The following is a 25733-nucleotide window of genomic DNA, read 5'->3' as shown; positions in this document are numbered from 1 at the left end:
TTCTTTGTCACTTACTGTTTCTGGGTTTATTTTTATTATTTTTTTGTTCATTGTAAAACTTCAGATCTGGACACGTGGACACGTTAAAACAAGTATTAAATGCTTTTCAGCAGTTCATGTGTTGCCCTCTTACAACATAGAAAGGAAGGAAGGGACTCTTCTCATGGCAGGAAACAAATGAAAGTTACATAGAAGTCTAAATCAATTATAACTTACTGTATCTATAACTAACAATACGTCAATTAATTGTTATAGTGTGTGACAAATACTATATACATTGCTACCTCAGTTTTCATACTAAAAAAAGTCACCAACAATTTGTTGTCACGGTAACCGTGGTCCATTCACCTGTGTATCATTCCGTGGAACCAAGTGCCTACATATTTTTTTTTTTTTGTGACTCAATCTCTGTACATTCTTATTGAGCCCGACTCCAAAATACAGAGAGTGCCAGCACTTAGATAAAGAAGGTGAGATACACCACTGAATTCAAGAAAGGTCTTGTAGTGAAGTACAAAGGTGATGTCCGCTCTGCTCTTCCTTCCCGTGGTCCACCACTCATCGCTGCCTGCGCCAACAAGAGTCTTCAAAAGACTCTTAAAAAGTTGTGTTAAATGTTGGCATCTGACATTGTGGAAGGAAAACAACCATATATACATATACACACACACACACATCAATACATATATATATATTAGAGATGCACAGTTTGCACTCTCATCCGCGGAGTCCGCGGATAAACCGCGGGTCGGGTGGGTGACATGACGATAAAATTGATTTTAATTAGATTCGGGCGGGTGGCGGTTGAACCATCCGGAAATATTTGATATACATGGTTTTTGGATCGGTATCCTTTGCCATTGAAAGAGCCATTTAAGACCTGCGTCACAAAGCGAAGAAGACAATAGGAGACGCTAATATTCTCTAGAATGACTGCCGGCAGTCACCCGTATAAAAAGTATTAGGGCGTGCTACGAAGCCATTGACTTTGTCGCCTACTACAACATGTACGATCTGCTTGGCAGTCCAGCATCATGTTGTGTGTGGCTTCCGCAGAAACACGCACACGACTGCAAGGCATACTGGGTGACACAGAGTACACTAATGGTTGTGATATAAACAATTTTAACACTCTTAGTAATATGCGCCACGTTGTGAAGCCACACCAAACAAGATTGACAAACACATTTCGGGAGAACATCCTCCCAGTAACACAACATAAACGTAACACAACAAGTACCCAGAACCCTTTGTATTCATGAAACGTCCTGACTATTTTATACACCCCAATGGTTCGGGTGGATGGCGGGTGGATGACGACTTTGGTGATGCGGTTGCGGATTATATAATTTCCAACCGCGCATCTCTAATATATATATATATATATATATATATATATATATATATATATATGAATAGGTGTACACATTATACTAAAATAAAGGATATTTAAATCACATATTTGGATATTAAGAGTATGTGAAAGTTGGACTCCAAATTGTTTACGTCCTTAAAGTTTTGTAATCAATTATAAATATCAAGCAGCTAAAATGCGCCAAACATGGATAGGAGTGGAGAAAGTGGTTTGTATTTTCCTATCATGCTTTGTAATGGATTTAAATGGGTGTACTTCTTATTTTTTTTATGATGCATATGGTGCATGTTCCCTGCGGTCAGATCCCTTATTAAACGCTCGTCGTTTCGTGGGCCAAATTGAAGACGCCGGCGAGCTGCACATAATGTAACGGATTCGGTTCGATCTTTTCGCCAAGTACTAAAGACAAAGTAATAAAAATTTCAGTCCAATAACTGCACAGGGATTGGGCCCCAAAAACGTACATGTAAGATAATCCATCCATCCATCCATTTTCTACCGCTTATTCCCTTTTGGGGTCGCGGGGGCGCTGGCGCTTATCTCAGCTACAGTCGGGCGGAAGGCGGGGTACACCCTGGACAAGTCGCCACCTCATCGCAGGGCCAACACAGATAGACAGACAACATTCACACTCACACACTAGGGCCAATTTAGTGTTGCCAATCAATTTATCCCCAGGTGCATGTCTTTGGAGGTGGGAGGAAGCCGGAGTACCCGGAGGGAACCCACGCATTCACAGGGAGAACATGCAAACTCCACACAGAAAGATCCCGAGCCTGGATTTGAACCCAGGACTGCAGGACCTTCGTATTGTGAGGCAGACGCACTAACCCCTCTGCCACCGGTTCAATATTGAAAACATTTTTCATTCTTACATCCTAAATCATCAACCTTACAATTTCAATATGATTTTTGTAGGAGGACAAATATGACACAAACCTTCTGAAATGTTAGAAATCGATCCATCCATCCAACCATCCATCCATCCATTTTCTACCGCTTATTCCCTTTGGGGTCGCGGGGGGCGCGGTGCCTATCTCAGCTACAATCGGGCGGAAGGCGGCGTACACCCTGGAAAAGTCGCCACCTCATCACAGGGCCAACACAGATATACAGACAACACTCACACTCACATTCACACACTAGGGCCAATTTAGTGTTGCCAATCAACCTATCCCCAGGTGCATGTCTTTGGAGGTGGGAGGAGACCGGAGTACCCGGAGGGAACCCACGCATTCACGGGGAGAACATGCAAACTCCACACAGAAAGATCCCGAGCCCGGGATTGAATCCAGGACTACTCAGGACCTTTGTATTGTGAGGCAGACGCACTTACCCCTCTGCCAACGTGAAGCCCTGTTAGAAATCCCACTATTTATAATACAAAAGCCTCACTGATGAGAGTATTTTGTCGTACAAATTTCCGCTGTCCTTGATCTCACCGTAGTTGGTTTACATGTACAACTTTCTTCAACACTGCCACAGAAATTATGCTACTCCTTCATTGTCTCATTTTGTCCACCAAACTTTCCTTGCTGTTGATAAATGCACAAAGGTGAGTTTAGTTGATGTAATTGACTTGTTGGAGTGCTCATCGGGCGTATTTGGTCAGTGTCATGACCGCGAGCTAATCGATGCTAACATGTTATTTAGGCTAACTGTATGTACTAGAGATGCGCTAGTGCGGTGTATAAAATAGTCAGGAAGTGTAATGGATACAAAGGATTCTGGGTATTTGTTGTGTTGTGTTACTGTGAGGATGTTCTCACGAAATGTGTTTGTCAATCTTGTTTGGTGTGGCTTCACAGCGTGGCACATCTTACTAAGAGTGTTAAAATTGTTTATATCACAACCATTAGTGTACTTTGTGTCACCCTGTATGCCTTGCAGTCGTGTGCGTGTTTCTGCGGAAGCCACACACAACATGATGCTGGACTGACAAGCAGATCGTACATGCTGTAGAAGGCGACAAAGCCAATGGCTTCATAGCACGCCCTAATACTTATTATACGGGTGACTGCCGGCAGTCATTCTAGAGAATATTAGCGTCTCCTATTGTCTTTTTCGCTTTGTGACACGGGTCTTAAATGGCTTTTTGAATGGTAAAGGATACCGATCCCAGAACCATGTATATCAAATATTTCCGGATGGTTCAACCGCCACCCGCCCGAATCTAATTAAAATGTATTTTTTCTTCATGTCACCCACCCGACCCGCGGTTTACCGCGGATGAGACCGCAAACCGCGCATCTCTAGTATGTACATATTGCATCATTGTGCCTCGTTTATTTAATTTCCTTTACTTATGTTTTCTGTGTATTCATATTATATTTGCCTGTCTCATGACATTTTATCTCTATGGGCAGTACCCAGCTTGCAAAGATTGTAATAAATCCATTAGAAGAAGAGCCTGCCATTTCCTTTAACTTGGACACACACATCTATACCTTTGGCCATTCTAAGCCAGGAGTTATCCCTCCGAGAAGCTTCTGTTTTACTAATGTTTTCCAATGTTGTAAAAATGTGTAGAATAATTATTACATTTCAACATTTCTGTCAACAAAGGTATGTGTCAGCTTGCGACACATACAGTAGTAGGCCAATATGGCTAATATAGACAATTACATCATGTGTTGCCTTAATTACAAGACTTATATAAGGCTTTTACCATCTCATAAATATTTCTAAGGTGAGATAATTTGTATTCAAAATTGGATCTCGAAATGATCATTTCGTCTCGTATTAACATATTGCAATTCTCTTTTCACTCCCTTCAACAAGTCAACGCTAAAGAGACTTCAGACTGTACAAAATGCGGTTGCAAGACTTTTGACCAGTACACCCTGAACAGCACAAATCACCCCTGTTCTATCCAGTCTTCATTGGCTTCCAGTTAAATTCCGCATTGGGTTTAAGATTTTATTCCTGACATTCTGTGGTGGGGCCCCTCAGTACATCACTGACTTGCTATGCCCCTACTCTTCAGGGCACCGCCTCAGGTCTTCAGGCCAAGGTCTTCTAAAGATCCCAAAAACTTGCTTTAAGACCCGTGGAGACCTGGCATTCCAGGTTAGTTATCCCAGACTCTGGAACAATTTGCACCAGTCCCTCCGTGATCTTGACTGTATTGAAACTTTTAAGAAACATTTTTCGTAAAGCTTTTAGTTAATGCACCTTTTAATTATCATTTTAGTATACTGTGTATCCTTTTATGATGTTGCACCTCTTGTTTTACATTGTATTGTTGTTTTACTTCACCTCGGTTTTGTACACCGCTTTGAGATTTTATCTGTGAAAAGCTTTTTAGAAATAAAATTTACTTTAATTTTGTATTTAATAAACATTTTTTTGTTGGGCCAATATGGCTCTTTCAACATTTTGGGTTCCCGAAACCCTGGCATAGCCATTAGAGATGTAATATTTGTAATCTGTGCGAATATTACAGCGGGCCTCAAGTACTACTGAACTACAGAGACTGCTACCATGAATTGATTTATGTGAACCTAGACTTAAAAAAGTTGAAAAACTTATGGGGGGGGTTCCCCACATATGTGGTCCTCTCCAAGCTTCTCATAGTCATCATTGTCACCGACGTCAAACTGGGTCATCATTGTCACCGACGTCCCACTGGGTGTGATTTTTCCTTGCCCTTATGTGGGCCTACCGAGGATGTCGTAGTGGTTTGTGTTGTGGTTTGTGCAGCCCTTTGAGACACTAGTGATTTAGGGCTATATAAATGAACATTGATTGATTGATTGATTGATTGATTGATTGATTGATTGATTGATTGATTATTTGGGTGTTACTATTTAGTGGTTAATTGTACGAAATATGTAATGCACTGTGTAATCTACTAATAAAAGTTTCAATCAATCAATCAATTTATTTGTAAGGAGCCACAGATACCTTGTTTGACGTCAAAGGTCAACCGTAAAGGCAATATATTAATTTGCGCTAAAAGGAAACAAGCGCCCCCCATTCGTGGGAGGCACATAACGTATGACCAATAGTTGCATTAGAGAGTGTGCATGTCCATCCATCCATCCATCCATTTCCTACCGCTTGTCCCTATCAGGGTCACGGGGGGTGCTGGAGCCTATCTCAGCTGCATTCGGGCAGAAGGCGGGGTACACCCTGGACAAGTCACCATCTCATCATGGGGCCAAAACAGATGGACAGACAACATTCACATTCACACACTACATGTAGGGCCAATTTAGTGATGCCATTCAACCTATCCCCAGGTGCATGTCTTTGGAGGGTGGAGGAAGCCGGAGTACCCGGAGGAAACCCACGCAGGCACGGGGAGAACATGCAAACTCCACACAGAAAGACCCAGGGATCGAACACGGGACATTTGTATTGTGAGGCACATGCATTAACCCCTATACTACAGAGCTGTAGACTTCACATGTATGTGTGAAAATACGGAAAACTCCTTTATATAAGAAATCTGACTAATTTAGTACATGGAAACGTGGTGTTTGACTGGCTCATGATTGGTTTGTTAGCAAATCAGTTGTGAAGGGTTTCTTTACAGTCGTTTGATGATTGGAATCAGAAAGGGAAGGATGATGATTGTTAGTATCCAAAGATACGAGATTAAGGATCTATTCGGCTAATAGGTTTATGCTGCAAACCAAATCCAGACCTACGTGATCTTCAGTCTGGTGGCAGTGCGTCCCAGTCCAGGTCAAGCAGTACAGGGTAAATGAATCTGACAGAGGAGAGGGGGGAGGACAAGGCAAAGGGGAGGCATCCTTCTCCACATGGGGATTAGTGGAAGCTCCTTGGCTATTTGCATGTCAATGGATCCTGGTGCTGCTTTTAGCGACCAACACCCCCTCTCTTTCCCTCTCTTTGGCCGGCTCCTTTACACTTCTCCTCACATCAGGAAAGACGCAGAGAGCATGAGGCAGTCAGAGAAGGAAAGATACAAAGAAAGAGTGCAGGACATCCCCGTTGTAGTTGTGTACAAACTTTGCTGTAAGGAAAGCTAAGAACACCAAAACCACAAGAGAGTTCTACCAAATCGCTGTTTTCGGAGCCTGCCAGAGCATCACACAAGTGGGATGGTTGGTTGAAGGTAGGAATTTTCTTTTTGTTTCTCGCATCCCCCATGGCTATGAGTGGGGTACACCCGGGCTCTGGGGCTAACAATGAGAGCTGACAGGACTGGTCCACTTTGGCGGTCAGAATGAGGGAGGAGGGGACGGCGTTGTTTGCAGGCCTCTTTGAAACTGTTGATTCAAGCAATCCTTAAAGGATGTTTATTGTGGCGTAAAAGACTCCCAGATGGCTATAAACGTAGTCAATACTTGCTCGTTTATTTGCCAAGTAGGTACTATAAAATAATTCTTGTCAAAAGAGGTTTTTATAAAAAGAGCACAAGCCTTTCGTTTTATCAACGTTAACAAGTATAATCATGCTTTTCATTTGTATTCCGGTTCAAACCGACTAGAGTTCGTTGGCTCTTCTGGTCAAGTGTGAACGTACTCCAGGACCAAAAGGACCTAACCAAACGGGGGCAGAAACCGCCTCCCAGTGGACTGTAGTCCTGACTGAGGAAAGTGTGAACGCCGGCAGCATCAATGGACCAAAACGCTTTCTAAGAGGTTGCCAAATGTGACTGCAACTAGGATATGTTGAATGAAAATAATGAATAAATACAAGTTAAATATAAACCTATGAGCCAGGAGTGGGCAGGCAAATTCTGAAAGAGCCATATGGGACCAAAAATGAAAATATTTTTGGCGGCACAAAAAATTAAAAGCCTTACATAAGTCTTATAAAGAAGGCAACTTATGATTTAAGTGTCTATATTAGCATAGGCTATCAAAATGACGATGTATGTCGCAGACTAATGCAAATCTGCGTTAACAGAAATGTTGAAATGTAATATATTTATGCTACTTATGTTTACAACATTGGAAGACATTAGTAAAAAAACATGGGCTTTTTCGAGGGTGAGATAACTCCCGGAAATTACTGGATTGGTATGGCCAAAGGTATAGATGTGTGTGTCCAAGTTAAAGTTATAAGAAACAGCAGGCTGTCTTCCTCTAATGGATTTATTACAATTGTTGGCATGCTGGGTAACGTTTGCTGTGGTCTGGAACAACATGGCACACCAAAACCCATCAGAACTGCAGCCAATATTACATACAGATAATGTGTTATGAGACATCCATTCATCCATTTTCTACCGCTTAATCCCTTCTGGGTCACGGGGGGTGGTGGAGCCTATCTCAGCTTTTTTGATTGATTGATTGATTGATACTTTTATTAGTAGATTGCACAGTTCAGTACATATTCCGTACAATTGACCACTAAATGGTAACACCCCAATAAATTTTTCAACTTGTTTAAGTTGAAAGTGGTCCACGTCCACGCTACAATCGGGCGGAAGGTGGTGTACACCCTGGACAAGTCGCCACCTCATCGTAGGGCCAACACAGATATAGAGACAACATTCACACTCACATTCACACACTAGGGCCAATTTAGTATTGCCAATCAACCTATGCCCAGGTGCATGTTTTTGGAAGTGGGAGGAAGCCGGTGTACCAAATTAAATACACAGAGGTCATAAGTAAAGGAAATTCAATGGGCTCAAATATACCTACAAACAATGCATAGTGATGCAATATGTACATACAGCTAGCTTAGGTAGCATGTTAGCATTGATTAGCTTGCAGTCATGCTCTGACCAAATATGCCTGATTAACAGTCCACACAAGTAAGTAACATCAATAAAGCTCACATTTGTGCATTCATGCACAGCATAAAACGTTTGGTGGACAAAATGAGACAAAGCAGGAGTAGCATAAAACACATCTTTCTGTGGCAGCGTCGGAGAAAGTTGTACATGTAAACAGACTGTTGTTGCAGTTCACACAACTACTGTGAGATCAAGGACCGCCGAAATTAGTGGAACAAAATGGCGCTCACCAAATACTGTCCTCAGTGAAGTATGAACACAAACATATCAAACAGTTGGCTTGCTAACAATTAAGAAGGTTTGTTCCATGTCTGTAGTCCTACAGAAAACAATTTTAAAACCAAAAATAAAAACCATCTTTTGCAGCGCTAAAGAGCCGCATGCGGTTCTAGAGCCACGGATTGCCGGCCCCAGCTATAAGTGTAAATACAGTACATGTCCATATTTCAATGTAAACATAAGGTAACATAGTAAAAATGATTCAAAACACTCCCAAATGATTATAATCACTCTCAAAATCTAAACAATTGGTCTTTATCAAATTTCTGACGTTTCTTGAAAGTTTCATCAAAATTCTCCCATCATTTTTCGAGTTACTTTGCCAATTAACTAACAAACTAATTACTCTAACTAACTGATAGACAACCTCCAGCGATCACATAACTTCCTGATAGTGGGAATAGACCAGTGGGGCTGTCCCTCCCTGTACCACAAAAAATTTCCTGGTCACTCCAGCTCAAAGTAGAATTCTGCTTTCGGCCCCAATTTAGCCGGGGGCCCTGTAAACTACAGTTCCATGACTACATGTGTGAACACACCTTAAAAAAAAATCTTTGCGTAATGGTGGAAAAGGTCTGCTTTCCGGGGAGCAATGGGGAGAGTATGGTGCCTTGCTCAAGGATACTACTCATGCCCTGTTTACACTGCAAACCAAATTAGATTTATTTTGTCCTTAAGTGACAGGGATCGGATATTTTTTTACAGTCTAAAGTCTTGAAAGTACTTAAAATCTGATCTTTTTGCATCAGATTAGGGTATATCAGGAGGTAGTCTAAATCCAATTGGAATTTTAACTTGTCATATGTCACTTCTAAATGAAAATGTGACATTAATGGGACCTGGATGCATCTTTTACGTCATACTTGGACGAGCTACATGTTTTGTGGATGCTGGAAGGTACACAACCCGCCGTCCGGTTTTGGTGAGCCAAGTGACCACAGAACTTTCCTCCAGAAGGTCTTATCTTTGTTTATGTGATGTCAGAGGGAATAAAATGGCCACAATACCCAGCAATATGTTTGGTGGAGAAAAGGTGAGGCCTTTAATCCCAAGAACACCATACCTGCCGTCAAGCCTGGTGGTGGTAGTATTATGCTCTGGGCCTGTTTTGCTGCCAATGGAACAGGTGCTTTACAGAGAGTAAATGGGATTACCTCCAAATTCTTCAGGACAACCTAAAATCATCAGCCCGGAGGTTGGGTCTTGGGCGCAGTTGGGTGCTCCAACAGCACAATGACCTTAAACACACCTCAAAAGTGGTAAAGGAATGGCTAAATCAGGCTAGAATTAAGGTTTTAGAATGGCCTTCCCAAAGTCCTGACTTAAACGTGTGAACAATGCTGAAGAAACAAGTCCATGTTAGAAAACCAACAAATTTAGCTGGACTGCACCAACTCTGCCAAGAGGAGTGGTCAAAAAATTCAGCCAGAAGTTTGTGGATGGCTACCAAAAGTGCCTTATTGCAGTAAAACTTGCCAAGGGACATGTAACCAAATATTAACATTGCTGTATATATACTTTTGACCCAGCAGATTTGGTCACATTTTCAATAATAAATTCATAAAAGAACCAAACTTCGGGACCAAACAAGTATGTGCTCCAATCACTCTATCACAAAAAAATAACAGTTGTAGAAATGATTGAAAACTCAAGACAGCCATGACATTATGTTCTTTACAAGTGTATGTAAACTTAGACTGTATATGTGTGTTGGATATATGTGTGTTTGTATATATATAAATATTAGGGCTGTGAATCTTTGGGTGTCCCACGTTTCGATTCAATATCGATTTTGGGGGTCACGATTCGATAATATATCGATTTTTTTCGATTCGATTCTCGATTCAAAAACGATAATTTTCCGATTCAAAACGATTCTGTATTCATTCAATACATAGGATTTCAGCAGGATCTACCCCAGTCTGCTGACATGCCAGCAGAGTAGATTTTTTTTTAAAAAAGCTTTTATAATTGTAAAGGACAACGTTTTATCAACTGGTTGCAATAATGTAAATTTGTTTTAACTATTAAACAAACCAAAAATATGACTCATTTTATCTTTGTGAAAACATTGGACACAGTGTGTTGTCAAGCTTATGAGATGCGATGCAAGTGTAAGCCCCTTTGACACTATTGTTCTTTTTTATTATTTTTATAAATGTCTAATGATAATGTCAATGAGGGATTTTTAATCACTGCTACGCTGAAATTATAACTAATATTGATACTGTTGTTGATAATATTCATTATTGTTTCACTACTTTTGGTTAGTTCTGTGTCGTGTTTGTGTCTTCTCTCAATGGCTCTGGTTATTGCAGTTCTGAGTGTGGCTGGGTCAGGTTTGGTTTTGGAATTGGTTTGCATTGTTATGGTATTGCTGTGTAGTGGTTTGTTGGATTGATTAGAATAAATAAATAAATAAATAGATAAAAAATAATAATTAAAAAAAATAGATTTTTTAAAAAATGAGAACCGATTCGGAATCGCACAACGTAAACGATTCGATTCGTATTCGAATCAATTTTTCCCCACACCCCTAATATATGTATATGTCTTGATTGGATTATCCAGAGAATAGTGCTCGATACCGTGGTAGAGCGCAATATGTATGTGTGGGAAAAATCACAAGACTACTTCATCTCTATAGAACTGTTTCATGAGGGGTTCCCTCAATCATCAGGAGATTTTTATCTTCTGATGATTGATCAATCTCCTGATGATTGAGGGAACCCCTCATGAAACAGTTCTGTAGGGATGAAGTAGTCTTGTGATTTTTCCCACACCTATATATATATATATATATATATATATATATATATATATATATATATATATATATATATATATATATATATATATATATTTAACTTGGACAAAGATTCTAACTGTCCATCCATTCATTTGACCATTATAAATGTCATCCAAACTGACTAAGTGTGATACAGAACTTAAGTGACTAATATCATGATTAAAATGCATCCCACAAGATCTGATCTCTGCACTTGATAATGGTAAACAAGCACACAGAGTAGTGAAGTCCAAATATTGTAATATTATGTCCTGTGCGTAGAGTACTACAGTATATCTGTGTGAGCTTTACTCACATGCAAGAGCGAATATTTACACAGCTGATCAGAGTGACACACTTGTTTAATACCTGCTCTTTTAGTCTGATCCAAACACTCCATGATATGTGATATTGAAACTCCAGTTCCCCAAAATTCTTACTCTAGATATGATGCCGTTGTTAGTCATATCATGACTCACGGCACGTTGTGTAAATTCAAGATGAGTGTCAGACTTCAGTGCCTTGGGGGCAATTATGTTGCATGAGTTAATTTGCACCTAGATGTCATCGTCTAGTTGACGAGGGTTTGGCTTCAAGGTAGCCTTGTAAGCCTCTCTATGTGGGTGTACTGTCCCACAGCCAATGTGTCCTGTTTTTAAACCACATATTCCATTTCAGAGTATAAGAGTGTTTAAGATGTATTGATATATTTTTAAACAAGATATTAATTAGAAAAATATGTAATTTAACTTTATTGTGAACGTCAACAATCTTTACACACTAGCTCAGCTCAATATCTGCACTGTATCCCCTAAACCGTTCCAGATGCCACCTTAATTATTTGCTATAAGTTTTTTTTTCTTTTAATAGTGTTTCTTGCTTTTTTTAAATCAGAACACTGGCATTCACAACTTTCCTTGGCCCCGTGGTGGCTAATTTTGCAGTCTTACACAATACAAAAAAGCCCAGGGATTGAGTCACCCACATGTGGGATTTTAGTTTGTACTGTGCAATGTTCTCTGATATTAGAGACAGTTGACACTTTTTTTTAGAAACTGAACCAAAAAAAAAAGAACCATAAAAGTGGAAACTGAGGTATGAAAAGTATGAAAACTGAGGTACCACTGTATATTGACCTGGTTCAATTCCCACATAGTACCAGCCTCGTCACGTCCGTTTTGTCCTTGAGCAAGACACTTCACTTTTGCTCCTGATGAGTGCTGGTTAGCGCCTTGCATGGCAGCTCCCTCCATCAGTGTGTGAATGTTTGTGTGAATGGGTAAATGCTGAAGTAGTGTCAAAGCGCTTTGAGTACCTTGAAGGTAGAAAAGTGCTATACAAATACAACCCATTTATTTATTTATTATAATTTAGCTAGCTTATGGCGTCCGTGCACTGTAAGGGTAATGGGCACATAGAGTTGATGGACAGTTGCGATAGCCAATCAGATCTCCAGTTGTTGTCAGTAAGGCCTTGTAGATGGCTTCACGTTGAACGTGACATTTACGCGTCCTGTGATTGGATACTCACCTGGGCCGTTAGCGGATGAATTATAATTTATTTTTTTCAAAGTATTTTTATTTTCAGTTTTCTTAATACAAATTATTAAAATAAATAAATAAAAAATGAAAATAAAACCAATGAATGAAGAAGTTTTTTACACATATTATAATGTATAAAAACAAATTACATACAAAGAGGCTTTACATATCACTTGATTGTCCACTTTCATCAATCACACCAATAATGCCAAGACAGATACTTCTTGACTACAGTTTCAGGTATTCCAAGATCGGTCTCCACACATCACAAAATTTATGTAAATTACCACATATCTCATATCTCTGTTTTTTAATGTGGAGGATTCCCACAAGCTCCCTCAACCAGACTTTGAACTTAGGTGGTTAGTCAAAATGCATCTCTAAGCTATGACCATACTATAGGCCACCACTGTGGTTAGCGGATGAATTTGAGAACACAGAGTTGATGGACAGTTGCGATAGCCAATCGGATCACAAGTTGTTGACAGTAGCCTATTTAAGTAGCCTAATGTTAACGAGACTTTGATTGGATACTCACTTGTCATTCCAAAGTGAGTATCCAATCATCCATCCATCCATCCATTTTCTACCGCTTATTCCCTTTTGGGGTGGCGGGGGGCGCTGGCGCCTATCTCAGCTACAATCGGGCGGAAGGCAGGGTACACCCTGGACAAGTCGCCACCTCATCGCAGGGCGAGTATCCAATCACAAGTTTCAATTTAGCAGGAAGTGTTGCAGTGTAGCCATGCCAGCATAGCAGAGAAGGAGAACAAAACGTTGATTAGGTGGCAGATATATATTTGCAAGGCCATTTTCAAGAAGGATATTTAAAGAGAAACTACAACCCGGATTTCTGGCGATGAAGTGTGGAAAGACCCGCCATTTCCACTCGAAGCAGTGGACGATGAGGGTTATTTATAAGCTTATACGGCTTATAAATTGTGAGTTCAAATATTTTATTTTTCACTTTTAATGTTTTTTTGCAATTTTATTTTGACAGTACTACGTAAGATATGTTTAATTGCTGATGCGTTTTAATTGATTTTTAAATGTGCCAGGAAATACCCTCTTTTGTTCATTGTTGAGGGGATTCAATGCAAAGTAGTGTGTGAATGTGTTCCTGTATAGTATTTCTCCAGCAATGTGGGGACATCAATTAAGGTATTTTACTTTTCGCATACGCTGCCTAGTGCGTGGTATTTAGCTCTTAGTGATAAATAGTAAATCAGGCGCTTAGAGTCTTACTATGTATTTGTTTCGGGGCAGTGATCATTAAGAATCATCATGGATGAATTAGATCTTGTGTCATCTATTAGTTTCACACAGACTGACACAGACGCAACTCTCTCAGCTGGTTGATGTTTGAGTGGTTTTGTGGATGCACAGCCATGTCCTCCACTTAATTGAATTAAGATCCAGACTTTGGCTTGGCCACTCCAGAAGTTTTCTTTTGAGCCATTCTATTTTGGTATTTGGGTTGTGGGTGTTTGTCATGTTGCAAGTTTGAACATGGGACTCTCTCCGGGATCTTTCGATATTCCGTCCAACTTCAAAACTATTCTTATCAAATAATATTGTTTCCTACGCCCAGGGGTCCCCGAACATTTTGACTCGGGGGGACCGCATGGGTTGAAAAAATGTGCCCGGTTCACAGGGAAACCTGTGAAACAGGCTTGTTGGGATGATATGATATTGTCTTGGTTTAACTCTTATCTTACTGACAGGGTGCAGTGCGTCTCCCATAACAGTGTGACCTCGGACTATGTTAAGGTAACGTGTGGAGTTCCTCAGGGTTCAGTCCTTTGCCCTGCACTCTTCAGCATATACATGCTGCCGCTGGGTGACGTCATACGCAAATACGGTGTTAGCTTTCACTGTTATGCTGATGACACCCAACTCTACATGCCCCTAAAGCTGACCAACACGCTGGATTGTAGTCAGCTGGAGGCGTGTCTTAATGAAATTAAACAATGGATGTCCGCTAACTTTTTGCAACTCAACGCCCAAAAAACGGAAATGCTGATTATCGGTCCTGCTAGACACCGACCTCTATTTAATAATACTACTGTAACATTTGACAACCAAATAATTAAACAAGGCGACTCTGTAAAGAATCTGGGTATTATCTTCGACCCAACTCTCTCCTTTGAGTCACACATTAAAAGCATTACTACAACGGCCATCTCTCATCTCCGTAATATCGCTAAAATTCGCTCCATTTTGTCCACTAACGACGCTGAGATCATTACCTATGCGTTTGTTACGTCTCGCCTCGATTACTGTAACGTATTATTTTCGGGTCTCCCCATGTCTAGCATTAAACGATTACAGTTGGTACAAAATGCGGCTGCTAGACTTTTGACAAGAACAAGAAAGTCTGATCACATTACACCTATACTGACTCACCTGCACTGGCTTCCTTTGCACTTAAGATGTGACTTTAAGGTTTTACTACTTACGTATAAAATACTACACGGTCTGGCTCCATCCTATCTTGCCGATTGTATTGTACCATATGTCCCCAGCAAGAAATATGCGTTCAAAGGACTCCGGCTTATTAGTGATTCCTAAAGCCCAAAAAAAGTCTGCGGGCTATTGAGCGTTTTCCGTTCCGCTTCAGTACTCTGGAATGCCCTCCCGGTAACAGTTCGAGAGGCTACCTCAGTAGAAGCATTTAAGTCTCACCTTAAAACTCATTTGTATACTCTGGCCTTTAAATAGACCTCCTTTTTAGACCAGTTGATCTGCCGCTTCTTTTCTTTTTCTCCTCTGTCCCCTCCTCCCTTGTTAAGGGGGTCCGGTCCGATGGCCATGGATGAAGTACTGGCTGTTCAGAGTCGGGACCCAGGATGGACCGCTCATCGGGACCCAGGATGGGCCGTTCGCCTGTGTATCGGTTGGGGACATCTCTACGCTGCTGATCTGACTCCGCTTGGGATGGTTTCCTGTGGACGGGACTCTCGCTGCAGTCTTGGATCCTCTTTGAACTGAACTCTCGCGGCTGTGTTGGAGCCACTAAGGATTGAACTTTCACAGTATCATGTTAGACCCGCTCGACATTCATTGCTTTCGGTCCTCTGGGGGCGGGGGGAGTTGCCCACATATGAGGTCCTCTCCAAGGTTCTCATAGTCATCATTGTCACTGGCGTCCCACTGGGTGTGAGTTCTCCTTGCCCACTGCGTGTGAGTTTTCCTTGCCCTTATGTGGGTTCTTCCGAGGATGTCGTAGTCGTAGTGGTTTGTACAGTCCTTTGAGACATTTGTGATTTAGGGCTATATAAATAAACATTTATTGATTGATTGATTGATTGATATAGCATCTTTGTTGACTAAACAAAGAAACAAAGGACAAGTGCTGCTTGGGCATGCACCGAAATGTAGAAATGGCTACACAAGAACCAAATAAACAGAATGCTGGATGACAGAAAAGCCTAACGGCGTGTAGAAGTGAGCATCCATAAGGAGAACCATTCACAATGTCCCAACACCACCCAGCAGCAACAGCTGAACTGAAATAGTCTTAATTACAAACAAGGAACCGGTGAGTCGGCAACTAATTTTAAGGTGCTTCAGGGGACAAGAAAACCGGAAGTGAAAACTACCATAATGGCGCACAGGACAGGAACTAAGCATTGGATATGGAAAACCCCATAAACTTAAAATCACATATTACAGGTCATGCCAAAATCTCCTGAAAACATCTTGAAATACTGCATTTTCTTGCATCTGGATCATTCCAGAGCTCCATCGCAGTTTGTCCCAGTATTACCCAGGTTTCACCATGCTTAAAAGTGGTTGTGTTGTAGATTATGTTGGAAGAGTGCTTCTAAATTGTCCAGACGGTTGCCGCAGATAATAATTGTGTGCTGCATCTTATTCTCTGTATTCGACCCATCACCCTTGATCACCCCTGGGAGGTGAGGGGAGCAGTGGGCAGCAGCGGTGGCCAAGCCCGGGAATAATTTTGGGTGATTTCACCCCCAATTCCAGCCCTTGATGCAGAGTGTCAAGCAGGGAGGTAATGGGTCCCATTTTTATAGTCCTTGGTACGACTCGGCCGGGGTTTGAACTCACAACCTAACGATCTCAGGGCAGACACTCTAACCACTTGGCTCAACAGAAAGCTAAAAAAAAAATAGGTTGTTTACATAGCAATGGCATTAAAAGACTAAAAACACTAACTTTACTCAATACGTTCGTCCGTGTGATTGTTTTGCATGCCCGAAGGGAGGAGTGGCCTAAATGTAAAGAAAAAAATCTCCAAAATGAGACCACTTGGTTATCACCGTCCACTTCATAGTTGCGGATCTTTTCACATGTTAAAGGTACCATTGTTTTTCTTAATGGTCACAACAGTTGAGTGGCTTTGGACCATAATTGTTTGCAACTTTTATTCAATGCATAGCACATTATTTATCCAAAAACATGAGATTTCAATGACACGTAGTCAACATGGGTCTAGGTTTCTGCACTTTCTGAGCATGTTAAGATGTCTAATTTCACTTCTCTTTTCACTCGTACTTTCTTTCCTCACGCATTGGAGGTTAAAGTTTTTAAAAAGTAAGAAAAAAAGGACGTCCTTCCTCAGTGTAGTCATGTAGTCCATCCATCCATCCATCCATTTTCTACCGCTTGTCCCGTTCGGGGTCGCTGGAAAGCTGGAGCCTACAGTATCTCAGCTGCATTCGCCACCTCATCACAGGGCCAACATATACAGATAGACAACATTCACACTCACATTCACACACTAGGGCCACTTTAGTCTTGCCAATTAACCTGTCCAGTTCAGTGTTTTCCAGCCTTTTTTGAGCCAATGCACATTTTTTGCGTAGAAAAAATCCAGAGGCACACCACCAGTATTAAAAAAAACGACAGTAAAAAATTGCAATTGTTGGATATGACCTTAAACCATAACCAACCACGCATCACTATCATCACGCCGTGGCTTATTTTGAGTTTTTTCCTGTGTAGTGTTTTATTTCTTGTCCTATGCTCCTATTTTGGTGACTTTTTTCTCTTTTTTTGGTATTTTCCTATAACAGTTTCATTTCTTACTTTGAGCGATATTTCCAGCATTCACTTTGTTTAGCAAGAATATTTCAATTGTTTTTATCCTTCTTTGTGGGGACATTGTTGGTTGTCATGTCATGTTTGGATGTACATGGTGGACTCCGTGTTTGCTCCACAGTAAGGCTTTGCTGTCGTCCAGCATTCTGTTTTTGTTTACTATGTAGCCAGTTTAGTTTTAGTTTTGTTCTACATAGCCTTCCCTAAGCTTCAATGTCTTTTTTTAGGGGCACTCACCTTTTGTTTATTTTTGGTTTAAGCATTAGATACCTTTTAACCTGCACGCTGCCGCCGCGCTGTTTCCAACTTCTACAAAGCAATTAGCTACCGGCTGCCATCTACTGATATGGAAGAGTATTACACGGTTACTCTGCCGAGCTCTAAACAGCACCGACACTCACCGACAACACATAATTTGCAGACTATAAGTACTGGTTTGCAAAAAATATTTTTAACCCAAATTAGATCATCTCTGGGCAGCACGGTAGAACAGGGGTTACTGCATTTGCCTCACGATACGAAGGTCCTGAGTAGTCCTGGGTTCAGTCCTGGGCTCGGGATCTTTCTGTTTGGAGTTTGCATGTTCTCCTCGTGACTGCCTGGGTTCCCTCCGGGTACTCCGGCTTCCTCCCACCGCCAAAAACATGCACCAGGGGATAGGTTGATTGGCAACACTAAATCGGCCCTAGTATGAAAATGTGAGTGTGAATGTTGTCTGTCTATCTATGTTGGCCCTGTGATGAGGTGGCGACTTGTCCTGGGTGTACACCGCCTTCTGCCCGAATGCAGCTGAGATATGCTCCAGCACCCCCCGCGACCCCGAACGGGACAAGCAGTAGAAAATGGATGGATGGATTGATAATCTCCCACGGCACACCAGACTGTGTCTCATGGTAGTGTGTGCCGCGGCACTGTGGTTGAAAAACACTGGTATAGTTATTCCACAATTGTATTAACTAGTTACCTGCATGTAACTATCGTGTTTTTCGGACTATAAGTCTCATTTTTTTTCACAGTTTGGCCGGGGGTGCGACGTATACTCCGGAGCGAATTATGTGTGAAATTATTAACACATTACCGCAAAATATCAACTAATATTATTTATCTCATTCGCGGAAGAGATGAAGAAAATGTCAGCAATCGTCACACACACGTCAGCCAATAAGAATTTGGAAGGGGAGGGTCATAGCAGAAGTGCATTGTGGGTCATGGAATGCTAACTGCTATATGCTACTGCCGAAGCTATTAAAATGGATTATTTCATGGTTGGCGGTAATTTATAAAAACTGAGAAGGGTTGAACAAAAATTGGACCGAAAAGGAAATCATATACTGCAGATTACAAGCTGGACGTAGTGAAATATGCAGCAGAAAACGACAAGAGGAAGTGGCGCATACCTTTGGAGTTGGCAGAGTTGTTTTGAAGCGACATCGAGGAAGAAGATTTCATGGGATTTATCGATTAGGAGTGACAGATTGTTTGGTAAACGTATAGCATGTTCTATATGTTATAGTTATTTGAATGACTTTTACCATAATATGTTACGTTAACATACCAGGCACCTTCTCAGTTGGTTATTTATGCGTCATATAAAGTACACTTATTCAGCCTGTTGTTCACTATTCTTTATTTATTTTAAATTGCCTTTCAAATGTCTATTCTTGGTGTTGGGTTTTATCACATAAATTTCCCCCAAAAATGCGAATTATACTCCGGTGCGACGTATATATGTTTTTTTCCTTCTTTATTATGCATTTTCGGCCGGTGCGACGTATACTCCGGAGCGACTTATAATCCGAAAAATATGGTAGCTATTTTTATTTTAGTACAGTAATGATGATTTATGGGAGTGTGTCATAGCTCCAAAACATCATAAACCTAGACCGACCTGTTTTAGAAATGCAAAATGGCAAAGACAGATTTAAAAAGGTGTCATTATTGTTTGAAATTCAGGTGGCGAATATAAAGTACAACAAGCGTCCATTTTTTGTTAATTACACATTTATTTCAGGTGGTTTCATTGCATTTACTGTGCTTTAGTGATGGATCGGCAGTTCTTTTGACTGTACTGAAACACTATAATCAGTTCCTTAAATTGATTCGTTCAAAAGATTCGTTCATTGAATCACTTCTGCAGCAGCAGTTCTGTGTGCAGGTCGGTGAATGATGAGTCAGTCAATAGAAGCTTCCCCAGCGGCAGATCTCGCTGTGTGTGAATCTGACAAGATAATAACAATTTATTTTTAAATTTGTTACAAATATTATTTTCTTTTTTTTGTGTCCTCTCCATGAAGTGTCCATGACATTTTAAAATGGATCTGAAAACAAAATAAATAAAAAAAAGTTTTTTAAAGTGGTAAAAATTACATACAAATTTACAAATGGTATTGTTATTTTTACATTTTAACATTTGACTCGACGACAAAATAGAAATGTATTCTTAAATGTGTTTGAAATGCAATTATTTTCTACATTATTACATTACATTTATTTGAACAATTCATAGTGGATTTGACAAGATAGAAAAATTATTCTAAAATGTGTTAGAAGTTTTCTTTTTTCACATTACATTTTATTATTTTAACAGGTAATGTTTCTAACAAAACATACATGTATTAAAAATGTAATAAAAATCACTCTTCCTCTTATATCACATTCAATGTGTTTTTTTATTTTTTAAACAATTATGATCACTCTAAAAGCGGTATATAATAAACACGATATGAAAAATTGAATAAAAAAATGTGTGCAGGTCGGCGAATCATGAGTCAGTCAGTAACAGCTTCCCCAGCGGCAGATCTCGCTGTGTGTCAGTTGGCGAACGACACAAGCCCTCAGCACCCAATGAATGACGCGCAAAGTGACTCAATGAGATCCTCAATGTGACGTCATCCTCCGCGACACAGTCAGTTCCCTGCGTCAGTACGTTCGCGAACGTGATTCTTTTTTTTTTTTATGTTTATTTATAAATTTCAACAATTACAAACAGTAAGTCAAACAACAAGATAAAACATTATAAAACATTATGAAAACAATAGAAAACAGCGCCAGGGAGTTGTAAATTCAGAATAACAAAAATATATATATAATAAACAACGTGCAAAGCCGTAGGCTCATTCAGATTCATTAAACAACTTAAATATGGAACACATCATCATCGTTTTCACAGTAGTAGTAGTAGTAGTAATCACTTTCTGAACTGATTCGTTCCTTTCTCAGTTCAGTTAAGCTCCGCCGCGACCATGCCGGTATGAGTGGAACTGGCGCGAATCACGTGATTCACGTCGCGACATAGTCAGTTCTCTGCGTCAGTACGTTGGCGAACGTGAATCACGTGATTCGCACCAGTTCCACTCATACCGGCATGGTCGCCGCGGAGTTTAACTGAACTGAGAAAGGAACGAATCAGTTCAGGAAGTGATTCGGTTCAGTACGTTCACTCAAAAGATTAGTTATTTCGAACGAATCGTTCGCGAACGACACAACACTACTGTGCATCCACTGGCCAGTACTGACCAGTACAAAATCTCAGCATCGTCTTATGTACCTTTCCTCTTTCTTGTTTTCTTAGTTAATGAGTTTGTGTCCGTTTTTCCCTGCAGTGTGTGTGTCGTTCCATTTTTGTGTTCTTAGTAAATGAGTTTGTGTCAGTATGTCTTTGACACTGTTTGCTTTTCACATGCATTACGAGTCATTACATAGTCTCCGGGTGAGGATCCCTGTGTGCATGTCATTGTTGATTTTGTCTTGGAAATGTGTGTCCTTTTCAGGAAAGCTCCTAGGTGCTGTGTCTGAAGTAACTACCAACTCAGGAAGCGATTATCCTCAAAATGGATGTTTTTGTAAAGCTCACACTGCACATGCTACGTTTGCACATTTCCATCCTAGATTTGTTCTAAGAGTTTAGTTTACAAGTTTAGTTTACAAGTTTATTCACAATACCATATAACATTTATAATAGTGGTGAATATCATCATTTAAAGATGTTGGTACATGAAAGGGTCCCCCAAATAAGCTAGAAGAAGCTTTTGACAGGGGGTCCAAAGGACAATATATACATGGAAAGATTAAACATCAATCAATCAATCAATGTTTACTTATATAGCCCTAAATCACTAGTGTCTCAAAGGGCTGCACAAACCACCACGACATCCTCGGTAGGCCCACATAAGGGCAAGGAAAACTCACACCCAGTGGAACATTGGTGACAATAATGATCCAATAATGATTATGAGAACCTTAGAGAGGAGGAAAGCAATGGATGTCGAGCGGGTCTAACATGATACTGTGAAAGTTCAATCCACAATGGATCCAACATAGTCGCGAGAGTCCAGTCCAAAGCGGGTCCAACTCAGCAGCGAGAGTCCTGTTCACAGCGGAGCCAGCAGGAAACCATCCCAAGCGGAGGCGGATCAGCAGCGCAGAGATGTCGAGGCGGATCAGCAGCGCAGAGATGTCCCCAGCCGATACACAGGCAAGCAGTACATGGCCACCGGATCGGACCGGACCCCCTCCACAGGGGAGAGTGGGACATAGAAGAAAAAGAAAAGAGACAGCAGATCAACTGGTCTAAAAAGGGAGTCTATTTAAAGGCTACAGTATACAAATGAGTTTTAAGGTGAGACTTAAATGCTTCTACTGAGGTAGCATCTCGAACTGTTACCGGGAGGGCATTCCAGAGTACTGGAGCCCGAACGGAAAACGCTCTATAGCCCGCAGACTTTTTTTGGGCTTTGGGAATCACTAACAAGCCGGAGTCCTTTGAACGCAGATTTCTTGCCGGGACATATGGTACAATACAATCGGCAAGATAGGATGGAGCTAGACCGTGTAGTATTTTATACGTAAGTAGTAAAACCTTAAAGTCACATCTTAAGTGCACAGGAAGCCAGTGCAGGTGAGCCAGTGCAGGCGTAATGTGATCAAACTTTCTTGTTCTTGTCAAAAGTCTAGCAGCCGCACTTTGTACCAACTGTAATCTTTTAATGCTAGACATGGGGAGACCCGAAAATAATACGTTACAGTAGTCGAGGCGAGACGTAACAAACGCATGGATAATGATCTCAGCGTCTTTAGTGGACAGAATGGAGCGAATTTTGGCGATATTACGGAGATGAAAGAAGGCCGTTTTAGTAACGCTTTTAATGTGTGCCTCAAAGGAGAGAGTTGGGTCGAAGATAATACCCAGATTCTTTACCGTGTCGCCTTGTTTAATTGTTTGGTTGTCAAATGTTAGAGTTGTATTATTAAATAGAGTTCGGTGTCTAGCAGGACCGATAATCAGCATTTCCGTTTTTTTGGCGTTGAGTTGCAAAAAGTTAGCGGACATCCATTGTTTAATTTCATTAAGACACGCCTCCAGCTGACTACAATCCGGCGTGTTGGTCAGCTTTAGGGGCATGTAGAGTTGGGTGTCATCAGCATAACAGTGAAAGCTAACACCGTATTTGCGTATGATGTCACCTAGCGGCAGCATGTAGATGCTGAAGAGTGCAGGGCCAAGGACCGAACCCTGGGGAACTCCACACGTTACCTTAACGTAGTCCGAGGTCACATTGTTATGGGAGACACACTGCATCCTATCAGTAAGATAAGAGTTAAACCAAGACAGGGCTAAGTCTGACATACAAATTCGTGTTTTGATACGTTCTAATAAAATATTATGATCGACGGTATCGAAAGCAGCGCTAAGATCGAGGAGCAGCAACATAGATGACGCATCAGAATCCATCGTTAGCAATAGATCATTAGTCATTTTTGCGAGGGCTGTCTCCGTCGAGTGATTTGCCCTGAAACCGGATTGAAAGGTTTCACATAGATTGTTAGACGCTAAGTGTTCATTTAACTGCTCCGCAACAATTTTTTTCGAGGATTTTTGAAATAAAGGGAAGGTGAGACACCGGTCGGTAGTTTACCATGAGGTCAGGATCGAGGTTAGGTCTTTTAAGAAGAGGATGAATAACCGCTTTTTTGAATGCTAGGGGAACAGTGCCCGAGGAAAGTGATAAGTTTATAATATTTAGCACTGATGGACCTAATAATACAAAGAGCTCCTTGATCAGTTTCCCTGGAAGAGGGTCAAGTAAACATGTTGTTTGTTTTATTCCATTTACACGTTGTAACAATTCCTCTAATGTTATTTCCTCAAAACGAGAGAAACTATTTTGGAGGGCAGTATCCGCCGTATATACAATCGTGTCAGTGTTAATAGAACCCCGTTGTAGCTGGGACGCATTGTCTTTAATCTCCTTTCTAATGACTTCAATTTTCTTACTAAAGAATTGCATAAAGTCATCAGCTGAGTGGGTGGAGCTACTGGAAGGAGTCCCTTGTTGGGTTAGCGATGCTACCGTACTAAACAAAAATTTAGGATCGTTTTTATTGCGGTGGATGAGATTTGAGTAATAATTAGCTTTAGCTAAGGTAAGCATGCGTTTATAAGTTATTAAACCATCACTAAATGCTTGATGGTGCACCTCAAGTTTAGTCGTGCGCCATTTGCGTTCCAGCTTTCTGCATAATAATTTCTGAGCTCTAGTTTCTTCTGTAAACCACGGGGTGCGCTTTTTTGGAGCCTTTTTTAACTTTAGCGGTGCTATGTTATCAATGGTTTCGCGCAGGGCGTCGTTAAAGTTGTTAGTGAGGTTATCAATAGAGCCCACATACTTTGGGAATGGTGCCATTACCGAGGGGAGTAGGTCAGCAAGAGCTGTCGTTGTGGCAGCATTAATGTTGCGGCTGCTATAGCAGTTATTATTATTATTAGTTTGACGAACATGCGTCTGAACCTCGAATTTTATAAGGTAATGATCGGACAATACTTTAGTATACGGGAGTATCGTAACTTTGGAAGCGGTGATACCCTTGACAAGCACTAAGTCTATCGTATTACCGTTGCGATGCGTGGGTTCATTTATTATTTGTGTGAGACCACAGCTATCAATTATAGTCTGGAGCGCTACGCACGGTGGGTCCGATGGGGTATTCATATGGATATTAAAGTCCCCCATTATGATTATATTATCGGCGTGTGTCACTAGATCAGCAACGAACTCTGAGAATTCATTGATAAAGTCCGAACAGGGCCCTGGGGGGCGGTAGATAACAGCCAGGTGTAGAGGCAGCGGTGTGACAGACCTCATAGTAAGCACCTCAAACGATTTATATTTATTATTTATGTTAGGACTAAGGTTAAAGTTTTCGTTGTATATTAGTGCGACCCCCCCACCCCTTTTAAGCGGACGGGCAATATGCGCATGTGTAAAGTTAGGAGGACATGCCTCATTTAGCGCAAAAAAGTCGTTTGGTTTAAGCCAGGTTTCACTGAGACCGATGACGTTAAGATTGTTGTCTCTGATGATATCATTAACTAACAACGTTTTGGGAGACAATGATCTTATGTTTAAAAAACCTATATTATAGGTAGTGGGCTGTTTTAGGGAATTTTTGATCAAATTATCCGTAGTAGCAATATTAATAATGTTGTGTTTATTATGCCCAGTGCATTCAGTATAATTGCGACCATATCTAGGAATTGATACGACGGGAATGTTCCGATTGTTTGATTGTTGCTTTGATAAACTGCACGCATCATGGTTAGCCTCCTCAGTAACGGGGATTTTCCGATTGTTTGTTTGTTGCTTTGATAAACTGCACGCATCATAGTTAGCCACCTCAGTAAAACACATGTCCAACTCTAAAACACTCAAAGCAGAAAAAACTTGTTCTAATTTAACTGACTCCTTACCCAGACCAGTAGTCTCGCATTTTCCATCTAAATCCGTCTTCAGGGTGGAGGGAAGTGGTGTTCTGTGGGGATTAGCCTTCTGCTTTGTTTTTAGCCCCGCTCGGCATCCGCGTTTCCGAACACACCGCTGGCGTCTGCTCCGTAGACGGCCCCCGCTGCTACTAGACTCCGCTGCTTCACAGGCCGCTGGATGTAGCCGCCGATGTATCCCCATG

General features: G+C 41.0%; 1 protein-coding gene across 4 annotated transcripts in view; it reads left to right on the top strand.

Moving 5' to 3' along the window:
• Positions 1-25733, top strand: part of LOC133541488 (neuronal-specific septin-3-like) — a 191569-nt gene that overhangs the window by 121930 nt on the left and 43906 nt on the right. Inside the window, exon 1 of one of the 4 annotated variants that reach the window (XM_061884933.1) lies at positions 4362-4444. The exons of 2 other annotated variants lie outside the window; for them this stretch is intronic. The gene's annotated coding sequence lies outside the window, so the exon portion shown is untranslated. Of the gene's footprint in view, positions 1-4361; positions 4445-6213; positions 6462-25733 lie in introns of those variants that run through there. One more of the 4 variants, XM_061884932.1, reaches the window with a different exon arrangement.

The sequence above is a fragment of the Nerophis ophidion genome, linkage group LG23, assembly GCF_033978795.1.
Source record: "Nerophis ophidion isolate RoL-2023_Sa linkage group LG23, RoL_Noph_v1.0, whole genome shotgun sequence".
NCBI lineage: Eukaryota > Metazoa > Chordata > Actinopteri > Syngnathiformes > Syngnathidae > Nerophis > Nerophis ophidion.
Note: the sequence above shows the minus strand (reverse complement) of the source record. Positions and strands in the feature narration are given on the sequence as shown.